The 9,162-nt window shown below is 42.7% G+C and overlaps 1 long non-coding RNA gene across 1 annotated transcript in view; it reads left to right on the top strand.

The window, feature by feature from the left end:
• Positions 1–6,789: 6,789 nt before the first annotated feature.
• LOC114484394 (uncharacterized) overlaps positions 6,790–9,162 on the top strand; it is a 30,228-nt gene continuing 27,855 nt past the window's right edge. Inside the window, exon 1 of the long non-coding RNA XR_003677240.1 lies at positions 6,790–7,122. This is a non-coding gene — a long non-coding RNA (uncharacterized lncRNA). The remainder of the gene's footprint in view (positions 7,123–9,162) is intronic.

The raw sequence follows: 9,162 nt of genomic DNA, 5'->3' as shown, positions 1-9,162 counted from the left end.
TTTGATTATTGAAGATGAAGGTAAAAATAGAAGATAAAGATGAAGGACCAGGTCAGTGTTGAGTAACAAGGTACCAGCGGGGGGTAATTACAAAGTCCCAGTGTTTGAAAATGTCGTCTGTGTTCCACCCACCTGCAGACTGTTTGTGCCCCTGAGGCTGGTTAAACGGCCACCTTGCCATGAGCAGCCACTGCGTCATGACTGGCCCGGTGCTGCTGTCTTCCCTGCAGATCCTGGATGAGCCCACGTGCGGTCATGGGTGCTGACATCCCTCAGACTCTAGGACAGGGATCTCAACCCTGTACTCTTCAGGGCACAGGTTTGGGTTCAGAAAATGTGATTCTGAGAAACTAAAAAGGTCTCTTGGACATGAGCTGGACAGAAGTTGAAGAAACCGAGGTATGGGCATGGAGCATTGTGGCCGCCAGGTCAGAGAAGTCCTCACGGGGGACATGCATTCTCGGGCCTCCAGATTTCTGGCCATCGGGAGAGAGGGCAGAGCACGTGCTGGGCAAGGAGGGAGGGAGGGAAGGAAGGCACATCACGTGGGGCCTGGTGGCAGGAGGGCCGTGGGGGACGAGACCACGGAGAAGGATGAGGGCAGGTGACCAGGGCCGAGTAGGTGACAGGAAACCCCTGCGGTCTTGACTTAGGAATGACATGCGGTTTGTGGTGGTCTTTAGAAAAGACACAAAGACCATCTCCTAGCAGAGGGGAGAGAGGCTGAGGCCTGAATTAGGGCAGGTGGGGGTGGGAAGGGTGGAGAAGGAGAGGTTCTCAGGTAGAATCAGTGGGTCCCGGTGGCTGCTTGGAATTTAACAGGGGAGGGAGAGAGCTGCCTTGAAAGACTAAATAACAGACACGTACTCAAAAACGGCTTCTATTAAATTTATAATTTGAGTTTTTAAATTTATTAATCTTTTCTTTTAACAGATCTTCATTGGAGTATAATTGCTTCACAACACCGTGTTAGTTTCTGTTGCACAACAAAGCGAATCAGCCATATGCATACACATGTCCCCATATCCCCTCCCTCTTGAGCCTCCCTCCCATCCTCCCTATCCCACCCCTCTAGGTGGTCACAAAGCACCGAGCTGATCTCCCTGTGCTATGCGGCTGCTTCCCACCAGCCAACTATTTTACATTCGGTAGTGTATATACGTCGATGCTACTCTCACTACTCCCCAGCTTTGCCCTCCCACCACGTCATCAAGTCCATTCTCTACGTCTGTGTCTTTATTCCTGCCCTGCAACTAGCTTCATCAGTACCATTTTTTTTTAGATTCCATATACATGTGTTAGCATACAGTATTTGTTTTTCTCTTTCTGACTTACTTCACTCTGTATGACAGACTCTCGGTCCATCCACCTCATTACAAATAACTCAATTTCATTTCTTTTTATGGCTGAGTAATATTCCATTGATTTACTATTTCTAACTTTTTTGATAATGGCCATTCTGACCGGTGTGAGGTGATACCTCATTATAGTTTTGATTTGCATTTCTCTAATAAGTAGCAGTGTTGAGCATCTTTTCATGTGCCTCTTGGCCATCTGTATGTCTTCCTTGGTGAAATGTCTATTTAGGTCTTCCACCCATTTTTTAACTGGATTGTTTGTTTTTTTGATATTGAGCTCTATGAGCTGTTTGTATATTTTGGAGATTAATCCTTAGTCTGCCGTTGCATTTGCAAATATTTTCTCCCATTCTGAGGGTTGTCTTTTTGTCTTGTTTATGGTTTCCTTTGTGTGCAAAAGCTTTTAAGATTAATTAAATCCCATTTGTTTATTTTTGTTTTTATTTCTCTTACTCTAGGAGGTGTGTCAAAAAAGATCTTGCTATGGTTTATGTCAAAGAATGTTTTTCCTATGTTTTCCTCTAATAGTTTTATAGTGTCTGGTCTTACATTTAAGTCTTTAATCCATTTGGAGTTTATTTTTGTGTATGGTGTTAGGAATAGGAACCGTTCTAATTTCATTCTTTTACATGGAGCTGTCCAGTTTTCCCAGCACCACTTATTGAAGAGGCTGTCTTTTCTCTATTGTATGTTCTTGCCTCCTTTGTCGTAAATTAGGTGCCCATTTGTGTGTAGGTTTATCTCTGGGCATTCTATCCTGTACCATTGATCTATATTTCTGTTTTTGTGCCAGTACCATACTGTCTTGATTACTGTAGCTTTCTGGTATAGTTTGAAGTCAGAGAGCCTGATTCCTCCAACTCCATTTTTCTTTCTCAAGATTGCTTTAGGGCTTCCCTGGTGGCGCAGTGGTTGCGTGTCCGCCTGCCGATGCAGGGGAACCGGGTTCGCGCCCGGTCTGGGAGGATCCCACATGCCGCGGAGCGGCTGGGCCCGTGAGCCATGGCCGCTGGGCCTGCGTGTCCGGAGCCTGTGCTCCGCAACAGGAGAGGCCGCAACAGAGGGAGGCCCGCATACCACAAAAAAAAAGATTGCTTTGGCTATTCAGGGTTTACTGTGTTTCCATCTGAATTGTAAGATTTTTTGTTCTAATTCTGTGAAAAATGCCATTGGTAGTTTGATAGGGATTGCATTGAATCTGTAGATTGCTTTGGGTAGTATAAGGCCGCAACAGAGGGAGGCCCGCATACCACAAAAAAAAAGATTGCTTTGGCTATTCAGGGTTTACTGTGTTTCCATCTGAGTTGTAAGATTTTTTGTTCTAATTCTGTGAAAAATGCCATTGGTAGTTTGATAAGGATTGCATTGAATCTGTAGATTGCTTTGGGTAGTATAGTCATTTTCACAATATTGATTCTTCCAATCCAAGAACGTGGTATATTTCTCCATCTATTTATGTCATCTTTGATTTCTTTCATCAGTGTTTTATAGTATTCTGAGTGCAGGTTTTCTGAGTGCAAGTGTTTCCTTAATTTCCCTTCTGATTTTTCATTGTTGGTGTATAGGAATGCTAGAGATTTCTGTGCGTTAATTAATGTATCCTGCAACCTTACCAAATTCATTCATTAGTTCTAGTAGTTTTCTGGTGGCATCTTTAGGATTTTCTATGTACAGTATCATGTCATCAGCAAAGAGTGACAGTTTTACTTCTTTTTTTCCAATTTATGTTCCTTTTATTCTTTTTCTTCTCTGATTGCTGTAACTAGGACTTCCAAAACTCTGTTGAATAAAAGTGGCAAGAGTGGACATCCTTGTCTTGTTCCTGATCCTAGTAGAAATGCTTTCAGGTTTTCACCATTGAGTATGATGCTTGCTGTGGGTTTGTCCTATATGGCCTTTATTATGTTGAGGTAGAGTTAGCTTCCCTCTATGCCCATTTTCTGGAGAGTATTTATCATAAATGGGTGTTGAATTTTGTCAGAAGCTTTCTCTCCATCTATTGAGATGATCATATGGTTTTTACTCCTTAATTTGTTAATGTGGTGTATCAGATTGATTGATTTGTGTATATTGAAGAATCCTTGCATCCCTGGGATAAATCCCACTTGATCATGGTGTATGATCCTTTTAGGGTGTTGTTGGATTCTGTTTGCTAGTATTTTGTTCAGAATTTTGCATCTATGTTCATCAGATCATGGTGTATGATCCTTTTAATGTCCTGTTGGATTCTGTTTGCTAGTATTTTGTTGAGCTTTTTTATGTCTATATTCATCAGTGATATTGGTCTATAATTTTCTTTTTATGTGCTATCTTTTTCTGGTTTTGGTATCAGGGTGATGGTGGCTTTGTAGAATGAATTTGGGAGTGTTTCTCCTTCTGCAATTTTTTGGAACAGTTTGAGAAGGATTGGTGTTACCTCTTCTCTAAATGTTTGATAGATTTCTCCTGTGAAGCCATCTGGTCATGGACTTCTGTTTGTTGGAAGATTTTTAATTACGGTTTCAATTTCATTACTTGTGATAAGTCTGTTTATATTTTCTAATTCTTCTTGGTTCAGTCTTCAAAAATTGTACCTTTCCAAGAATTTGTCCATTTCTTTGTGGTTGTCCATTTTATTGGCATATAGTTGTTTATAGCAGTCTCTTATAATCCTTTGTATTTCTGCAGTGTCAGTTGTGATTTCTCCTTTTTCATTTCTAATTTTATTGATTTGCATCCTCTCCCTTTTTTTTCTTGATAAGTCTGGCTAAGGGTTTATCAGTTTTGTTTATCTTCTTAAAGAACCAGCTTTTAGTTTTATTGATCTTTGCTATTGTTTTCTTCGTTTCTATTTCATTTATTTCTGCTCTGATCTTTATGATTTCTTTCCTTCTACTGACTGGGTTTTCTTTGTTCTTCTTTCTCTAGTTGTTTTAAGTGTAGGGTTAGATTGTTTATTTGAGATTTTTCTTGTTTCTTGAGGTCAGATTAAATTGCTATAAGCTTCCCTCTTAGAACTGCTTTTGCTATGTCGTATTGGTTTGGGGTCGTAGTGGTTTTGTTGTCATTTGTTTCTATGTATTTTTTTAATTTCTTCTGTGATTTCTTCAGTGATCTCTTGGTTATTTAGTAGTGCACTTTTTAGCCTCCATGTATTTGTGGTTTTTACAGTTTTTTTTTCCTGTAATTGATTTCCAGTCTCATAGTATTGTGGTCAGAAAAGATGCTTGATACAATTTCAGTTTTCTTAAATTTTCCAAGGCTTGATTTGTGACCCAAGATGTGATCTATCCTGGAGAATGTTCCATGTGCACTTGAGAAGAAAGTGTATTCTGCCACTTTTGGGTGGAATGTTCTATAAATATCAATTAGATCTGTCTGGTCTATTGTGTCATTTAAAGCTTGTGTTTCCTTATTTATATGGGTCTTGTTTTTGTATCCATTCAGCCAGTCTGTGTCTTTTAGTTGGGGTATTTAATCCATTTACATTCAAGGTTATTATTGCTATGTATGTTCCTATTACCATTCTCTTAATTGTTTGGGGTTTGTTTTTGTGTGTCTTTTTCTTCTCTTGTGTTTCCCACTTAGGGAATTTTCTTTAGCATTTGTTGTAAAGCTGGTTTGGTGGTGCTGAAGTCTCTTAGCTTTTGTTTGTCTGAAAAGCTTTTGACTTCTCCATCAAATATCAGTGAGATCCTTGCTGGGTAGAGTAATCTTGGTTGTAGGTTTTTCTCTTTCATCACTTTAAGTATATCCTGCCACTCCCTTCTGGCCTGCAGAGTTTCCACTGAAAAATCAGCTGATAACCTTATGGGGATTCCTTTGTATGTTATTTTTTGTTTTTCCCTTGCTGCTTTTCACTCATTCGTTATTCTGCCTCCGTTATTCTGTTATGGATTCCGTCTAGTGTATTTTTCATTTCAGTTATTGTGTTGTTCATCTCTGTTCGCTTGTTCTTTAGTTCTTCTAGATCTTTGTTAAACATTTCTTGTATTTTCTCAATCCGTGCTTCCATTCTATTTCCAAGATTCTGGATCATCTTCACTATCATCACTGTGAATTCTTTTTCAGGTAGATTGCCTATTTCCTCTTCATTTATTTGGTCTTGTAGGTTTTTACCTTGCTCCTTCATCTGTGACATATTTTTCTGCTGTCTCTCTCTTTTTTTTTTTAATGACTGGGATTGTGTTCCTGTTTTACTGGCTGTTTGGTCTGTGGCTTCCAACACTGGAGTTTGTAGGCTACTGGGTAGAGCTGGGTCTTGGTGCTGAGATGAGGAACTCTGTGAGACCTCATTCTGATAAATATTCCCTGGGGTCTGAGGTTCTCTGTTAGTCCAGTGGTTCGGACTCGGAGCTCCCACTGCAGGAGCTTCTGCCCAACCCCGGGCTTGCAAATCAAGATCTCACAAGCCGTGTGGGGTGGCAAAAAAAAAAAAAGAACAATAACAAAGTAAAAAATAAAATTAGACTAGGAAACTAACAGATATATTAGAAAGAATGTAAAAATAAAAATATAGATGAATCAACAACCAGAAGGTACATCAGTACCACAACAGTAAAAAAGAGGAGGAGGGAAAGGAAAAAAAGGTGGGGGGGAAGGCCTTGGCTGTGGAGAGCAGGGTCTAAGCAAGGGTGAGGTTTGGGCAGTTGGAAGGGCCAACACTCAGGACCCACAGGGCTGGAAAAGGTCCTGGGGCCTCTGGGCAATGGGGCTTAGGCTCAAGGAACAGAAGGGGCCCAGGCGTGCCCCCCACCCCTGGTCTTAGAGGGCAGGGGACCTCACCTGGCAGCCCAGCAGGCTTCCTGGACTCGAGTGGGCAGGGAAGATGGCCTCCTCTCCTCTCCTGCTCCTCCAGTCTGGGGTCTGAGAGGCCCCCTCCCTCCTGCCTCTCCTGATCTCTCCGGCCTCCCTCCTATGCCCCCAGGACCAATGCGGCGGGTTAGGGGTGGGAGAAGGGGGGATCTGGGAGGGCAGGGGACCGGCCTGGGAGCTCAGCAGGCTCCCTGTGCCTGAGTGGGCCAGGCGATCACCCTTCACTCCTCTCCCGCTCTTCCCGGAGAGTCCCTCCCACCTGCCTCTCCTGATCTCCCTGGCCTCAGGGGTGCCAATCTTGTCTGGCCTCCACTTCTCCTCCCTCCTCGGTCCCCCCACATCCTACTGGTTCACTCTAGGGTTCCTCCCGTCTCCTTGGGGGTCAGAGTCCCCCACCAGCGGCTGGCAGGAGCCCTAGTTGTGGGGAGACGTTAACTTTGTGTCTTCCCACACCGCCATCTTGACTCCTCCTAATTTATCCATCTTTTCCTTTATGATTTGTATTTTCTGGGACTTGTTTAGAAAATACTTCCCTACCCAAGGTCATAAAATATTCTTCTATGTTGGAAAAACAAAAAGCAAAAAATAAAAACAGCTTCTATTGAACATTTTTCCTCCCAGTTTTCTGCAGGGAGATTCTAGCTGCTTGTAGATCCTATTCCCTTTGAAATGGTGGCTGATTTGGTCCAGGAACACAGGATCCACAAAAGCCCTTCCTGCTTCCAAAACTTGGTCCTTATCTCCACGGCAGAGCTACCCACAGTGCTCGGGAAAAGAGAAAACGTGTCTTTACCCAGCTTTGACAAGAGTCAGAGGGAGAGACTTGTGCGATGTGAGGCCCTGAGGACAAAGCCCCAGCGGGGCTCTCCCACCACAGATGCAGGGCCAGTCCCAGGAGGGCCAGCTTGACCAGTTCTATCCCATCGATGCCATCAGGAGGTGGAAGCTTCTGGCAGGAAGAAAGTACAAGGTCAGTCCCTTGTTCCAGAACATGTCAGTGGTCCTATGTTTTGCTCCCTATTCCTCAGTGATGGCACTTTTGCCAGGTAAGTAAGGCAAGTGGCTTGGAGCTTCCTGCTAACTGATGGACTGCAGTCCTTCAGAAGTAGCTGCACAGACCCCATTTCCAAAAACTGTTCATCTCTTACTTCACTGGCTTCACATCTTGATTTAAGAACTGTGCATTCAATGCCAAAGGAATATTCCTAACACAGCCTTCCCGGAGCATGTGATTTATTCTGTTATTTTAAAAATCCAGTCCATCTCATCATCTATTATTGTTGTCATCATATATATATTTAAACACAGTCCTTCAGTGGATTTTAAATGCTTTTATTTTATTCGCTTAATAAATATTCATTTTAAGGTGACAGCCAGATGAGCTTTAAGCAGAAAAAAATAGTTTATCCTTTGAGCAAATTTATTATTGGTGCATTTTCTTCTATGCTGTCATAAAGGCCAGTCTCTCACTGCACATTAATTTTATGATTTTATTTGTACTTCACATGAACGCCAAACTCCAATTCACTTTTCTGTTTACTCACAGACCAAATCATTTTATTCTCCTTTGCAGAAAAGAAATATTACATTAGGCATGAATTTATTGCAGGCTGAAAATTTAGTTTCCTGGAAGAGCTCTTCCAGGAGGCAATATCTATTTAAAAAAAAGCAAAAAAAACTATTTCAGCTTCATTGTAGGACAAGAGTATTAGTGTATTTAATCATGGAATTTCCAGTAGAAGCCTTGCTTTGATGTGTTCCGTCTCTTTTTATTGGGTGTATTAGGACTAACTGTGGTACCAAGTACCCCCCTTAATCCTCACTCCCCAGGTCTCAGTAATTCATGTCCGTTTCCTGTCCTCATTCTGCTCCATCTTTTGCATAATGATGCCGGCAGTGAAGAGTGTAGAAGTGATTGGTCCATGGCACCACAGTTCAAGGCGATCTCAGGGTCAGGAGGTCCACCCCCAGTGCACAGCTACTTCCTATGCACCACAGACTCCAGAAGCATGTCTCCGAGTGCTCGCGTGTGCATCTAAAAGCGAATTTCATCTCTTCCACCTAATCTAATCTCACTGAATAGATTCTCCTTTCCTCTGTTCTCCTGCTTCAGATGCTTCCATCATAGGGGCTGCGATAATTTGTACTACAAAGAATAAATAATAATTATTATTAAAATGTGATGCTAGATTAATGCCATGGACAGATAAAACACACCATTGCATTTAACCAGCCTTTGAAATCTTGGGTTAAATTATTGGCATGGTCTGAGAGAGTGTCAAAGGGCACACCTAAAACCTTAAAATCCACAAACCTGCCTTCCCGGACAGAGCTGTGCTGTCCCCCTCCTAGCAGTGTGGCAGCTGAGTGCACCAGACCTCCGACCCTTCCCCCTCCCCCAGGCTGTAGCTGGGAAGGCACTGAAAGGTGGGGTGTCCAAGGCCCCCTGGAGTGGGGCCCCGCCCAGGGCTCAACCTGCTTAATCGCACCTGCTATGGGGGCTGCCGGCTCCCTCATCCAGAACTCTCTGGACCCAACCAGATGACTCTAGAGTTCTTTCCCAAGGTCCAGTCCTGACCTCTTCTCGGTGCACACAGCCTCTCTAGGATACTCTGCTCCTCCGTTGCTTAGTTGCACAGAAGAAGAAGTGTGTATTGGATGCAAAAACATATTCCCAGGCCACATATCACAGGGCACCCTATATTCGAGGGCACCTGGGGAACAGCACCGACGCTAGTAAACGTTTGGGTTTTAGGGATTTCAGATTTGCAGTGTGTATTTCTATACCTTCTGGAAAAACAAATATTTTGAGTTAAGCAAAACTAATACTTTAGTTTTGTTTTTGTTTGGTTTTTTGTGTTTTTTTTTAACATCTTTATTGGAGTATAATTGTTTTACAATGGTGTGTTAGTTTCTGCTGTATAACAAAGTGAATCAGTTATACATATACATATATCCCCATATCTCCTCCCTCTTGCGTCTCCCTCCCTCCCTCCCACCCTCCCTCCCT

This window comes from Physeter macrocephalus, chromosome 19, assembly GCF_002837175.3.
Source record: "Physeter macrocephalus isolate SW-GA chromosome 19, ASM283717v5, whole genome shotgun sequence".
Taxonomy (NCBI): Eukaryota; Metazoa; Chordata; class Mammalia; order Artiodactyla; family Physeteridae; genus Physeter; species Physeter macrocephalus.
The sequence above is the reverse complement of the archived record's forward strand: the minus strand, read 5'-3'. Positions and strand labels throughout refer to the sequence as shown.